A 5,335-nucleotide genomic window follows, 5' to 3' on the forward strand; every position below is an offset into this window, starting at 1 on the left:
TTTCGGAAGGAGTACAAAAATGAAGAAAAACAAAAATGATGCACTTCTGAGGCAAATCTCTGATTTGTAGGACAGAGTAAACAATTAGGATTGTTACTATTGGAGATGAGATGAAATCCTCATCTGGACTTGTGGTGAGCAATGTGGACAGTGCTCATCACATTGGAAGACAGCAGCAAAGGAAAGAACAATGGCTATTAATAATTAGATTTGCTTTCAAGACTGCACAGAACCTCACATGGAAAGGAGAACAGGGGAATGACTTTCAGGAGAAGATACAGAATCTCCAATGGTCACTGATTGACAAAGCACAAAAAGAAGGCAAATGGGTTTCTATATTAACATTAAGGCTATTAAACATAGTAAAGAAAGTAAATCATGAACCAAGTACATCATATTTGATTTGACATTATTTCTGAATCTTAGATTGCTGAAAGTCTGTTTGCTTTATTAGCCTAAAGTTTATTTGAATATGTGGACTATTTACAATATTGTTTTAATCTTTGTTTTTTAATGTGAAATTAGACATATGTGAGGAAATCACAGTAATTTTTATTCAAAGTGAGTAACTCTCAATACTTTCAACTTTAATTCTTCATGTCAATTTGACTGTTTTCTGTTAAAAGAAAATCTCTGTTTATGTTTTTTTTTTTTTTACAAAGGTAAAGAAAATTCTTTAAAATAGATTTTAAAAAATAAATTTTCAGGGCATGTAATACATCACCTAACAGATGTAATATTTGATGATATTTCTTGATGTAAATCAGATTAAGTTAATTACCATAAGCATAATGCCACAGTAAACAAGCCAATGGTTTAATGTTTCAAAATATTAAAAGACATTTTAATCAATTAGGGGAAGGGGGCACAACTTATCACTTCTTGTTTTCTCGTTTTCTAGTTTGAACTTAGGGTTCAAGCATTTTTCTTCTTTCACATTATTTTTACATTTGTCCAGTAAAAATCTGTGATTTGTTTTATGCATATTTCATTATTTACCTGGAAAGAAGAAAAGTGAAACATCAGAACATGACCCATTGGTGGATCATGTTGTAATGTGTGGCGTATTTGTTTTGTAACATGACCATATAAGAGCTTACAATTCTCATCTAACAATACAATCTGAATAAAATAAAATATAATTTATATATAAATTAAAGATAAACTAAGACACTGTGTCTAAAGTAAAACTAAGGTATTATAAATACACATTTATTTATTTGTTTGTTTGTTTGTTTGCTCACATGCTTACTTACTTATTGAATTACCTGCTTGTGTATGTTATCTAAGAATTAGTTTAGGTATAGATGATCCCTTCACTGTTTCCCCTTTCACTATCCTCTGGACACAAGCCATGAATGCTAGATGCTGTACAAACGTACTGGCTAAGTACCTGATCTTCTTGTGACAGGAGTAACCAGCAGAGGTGTTCTCAATCACTCCTGCCTCCTGACACTTACTGATTTTTTCTTGTCCTGTCATTCACAAAACAGCAGCAGGTTACACTCCTGTCAGATTTTCTTTGCTTGTTTCTTATGCTGCAGTAAATAAAATCATTAAAAAAGGAATTGTGTGAATTTACATGGCTAATGGAATAAATTAGCATAGTTGTTTTTAAATAGCAAGGCAAAGATCAGCAACTGAGATCCCAGACCCGACTACTGAATTCTGAATTCTGCAGACTATATAATCATGTAGAATTCTAACTGAGAGATTTATAGTTGAAAATTATACCAAATTTGCCTCTTTAAAAATTAACAATAAACACAAAGGTGAAAATGAATATCTGTGTGAAACTTTACTTCCTATAAAAAAATCTTTCAAAGGTGTGTGAATTTCAGTTTTTTTACACAAAGTTTTGGCATAACAACCGGTTAATACAAAAAGTTTCATCATACCAATGTGGAAACTATTAAATGATGTGTTCATGTTTCTGCTCCACTGTCCCATAGGATAAGTTTATATTGCATGTTGTATGTTTGATGTTAAACATATTTGATATTTGGAGATTTTCAAAAAACAATACTTGATTGCAGAGACCCGTCCCCATTACTCCATTTCTGAAAAGTTCATTTTAATGAACATTTAGTCAGAAAAATATAGAGAAAATAGAGAAAATAATCATTATTATTTTATTTAAAGAAATAATAGGATATTGGAAATTAAATGGTAGACTATTGAAATATAACATTTTTTAATCAAATTAGGACCATAATTTTTAAACATTGGCAATGGCCATCTGTGCATAATATTTTTGGAAATTACACTGTTACTAATATGTTATTTAATTAAAACTATCATTGTGTAACTAACTCCTAATTTAAAGTTTTTAACAACATATTATGAACACTCATTGTAGGTAAGTCAGTTTTTGAGTCAAAAAGCTAAGCTTACTCACAGTGGACTTCACTGTCCTCATAGGGACTTCACATCACTTTAACATGCTAGGGAAAATCCAGGTGCATCTGAGAGTATAGCCTCAATGGCAACAGGCATTATTCTTAATATTATATTTATTCTTGTGCTTGACAGACTTATTTTCTGATTAAGTATTTTAACTTTCCTCAAACTGTTTTGCTATTTTGTCATAATTCAACTTTTTTCTTGATGTTTTGTTATGGAAAATATTATACGCTAATGTCAGGATAGCTAGCTAATAGTTGTGCTGTGCTACAGATGTGCTACAGATGTGCTGTGTATATATGCCCCACAACTGGATAGACTCATGAGGAGGGCAGGATCAGTGGTTGGAACAGAGCTGGATTCACTGGTGACAGAAGCTGTCAAAGACCGGTAGGGAGGGAGCCAAATGCAGAGACACAGATAGGAAAAAGGAGGGGTTTAATAGGCAATAGCAGGAGGCACAAACTTAGGGTAGTTACACAGAGCCTAAGTCTAGACAATACTGAATGCTAGTTGCAACAGGGAAGAACAAAACAGAGGGACAAGAGTTTTTTTAAAGCAGAAAGATAACTAAAGGTTTCACCAGAAACAAAAACAGGTAAAACTTCCTCGATGAGCGCTATACAGAGTCTATACGTAGAATAAACAGAGAACAAAAACAGTCGTAAAAAGTAACAATAATTAATAGCCTATAAACATAGGGAGGATAAACAGTATACACCAGAACTGGCTATCACTGAGATATACAAGGACAGAAAGCCCAGAGAAGCTATTAGACTTTTGAAAGCAGCAAAGCCGAATACCAAAGGGGCAACTGGAAACAAAACTAACGGCGTAAAATGCTCATAGTTCACTGAAAGGAATAATCCCAAAGGAGAATACAAGGCTCACAGTTTGGAAAATGAAAACATCCACGGAACAGGAATAAATCCAACAGAAACGGAAGACTCACAGTTCAGAGTTCAAAGTTAAATGCTCACAGTTTGCAGAAAATAATAATCCTGAAGGAGAAAACAGGGCTCACAGTTTGGAAAACAAAAACATCCATGGAGCAGGAAAAAATCCAGCGAAAACGGAAGACTCACAGTTCAGAAGGGGTCCACTGAGCATTCCCCACCAAAGAGGATGATTCACAGTACAAAGCCCATTAGAGATCTATGGAGCAGAAATGGGAAAATCCATCAGCAATGTATCTGTCTAATCTGTATCTGTATCTGTCTAATCTGTTAACAAGCCGGTAAATTCAATAGGCGAACACCAAAGCACAAGGAATCTAAAAAACCGAGCCCAGAGACAAGGGGAAGAGAAGGCAAAAACAGAAACAGCAATGGCGGGACGAATCTTGAGGAAAACTAGAGACCATCTGGCAATGAACATATGACAAGTGCTTTTCTCCTTCGAACTTTCCTTAAAAAAAGCTGCATCAAATTGCACTCCTGCTTATTTTTTCAACTCTATGACTATCCAAATTCTTTTTCACGAGCCTCTTTCTTCTCAAGCTTTCCTAATCTAGCATGATTAAGAAAAGTAAAGAAAGACTGAATTAGCCAGACTTGATGATGCAGGGTAAAAGAAGAGTTTATTGACAATCATTACACATGACACATGACATTCATGCTTCTACAAAATGAGACTCAAAATCATACATCTTTTATCCATTCTCCTTGTCAAGCACCATGCCTTCAGCTGTGCTTTTGGTTGTTACAATGTTTTCACCACATTTTCCTCCCAGACATTTGGGTGTTTACTGAACACCATTATCTCTCATTCTTTGTGGACAATGTAATCAAATCTCCAGTAGACAGTATATGAAGTGTGCTTGGTTCCCATACTTGTGGATTTTTCTCATCACCTGTGTCTGATAAACAGCTCATTCTCACCTGGGTCTCCATGGTGTTGTGAAAGTACTGCACCGATCCCACAATACAAATCATCTTCTTCCACAATGAATGGGACGGAGGGGTCAGGGTGACGGAGGATGGGGTCCGTGAATTTTTCTTTGAGTAGTTCAAAGGCTCATTGGACCACTGAAGTTTTTGGGTTTCCCTTTTCTTAGCAACGTGAATGCAGATGCCACAGTACTATAACCCTGAATGAAGCGACGGTAAAAATTTGTGAAACCTAGAAATCGCTGGGGCTCCTTGATGTTAGTGTGTGTGGACCAGTCTGTCACTGCACTCATTTTGCTACATTTGTACCCCTTGGTGGCTAATAATATGCACCAGAAACAAAATTGACTGTTGATGAAACTCACATTTTTCACCCTTGACAAATAAGCAGTGTTTTTGTAGTCTTTGGAGTACTTGTCATCATTATCCCAAACAGCAGTTGCCCAATCCAACACTTTCCTGGTGAGCAGTGTAAGGAGAAATGCACATTTAGTGGATTCCAAGCGGTTTGTGTCCGGTGAAAAAAAATACCTCACACTGCCAGAGGAAACCTTTGCATTTCTCTGCAGTCTCATAAAATTTTTCCGGGAGGGCCATGCATGCAGAATAACTCTGTGCCGTAGCGGAAGCTACGAGAACTTGCATTAAATGAGCGCTGTTGTGCTACCATTGCCTGAAGCTTTTGCATATCCACTGCTGGATTCAGGTGAAGTAGGTAGGTGAAGTATCCTGTAACTATTAAGAAACAGGATCTATTAGCAGAACAACTCTTGCTTAATATCAAATATCTCATGATGCACCCTTGTCTTGCTCGATGTGCGCTGCTTTGTTCTCTTGTGGATTTGTTTTTTGGGCCATGTCAGCAGGGTGTAAATTCACTTCACTCTCACACTGGACCTCACTGGATTCTTTCTCAATATTCCCTGTAGCAAGCACGTGATCTTATTGACCAAAATTGATGTGGCTAGTACTCTCTCCCAGTAAACTAGCCAGGGCTCTATGGTCATAGTTGCTGTGAGTCCTAAACAATAGTTGTGTTGTTC

Source organism: Tachysurus vachellii, chromosome 1 (genome assembly GCF_030014155.1).
Source record: "Tachysurus vachellii isolate PV-2020 chromosome 1, HZAU_Pvac_v1, whole genome shotgun sequence".
NCBI classification, from domain to species: Eukaryota; Metazoa; Chordata; class Actinopteri; order Siluriformes; family Bagridae; genus Tachysurus; species Tachysurus vachellii.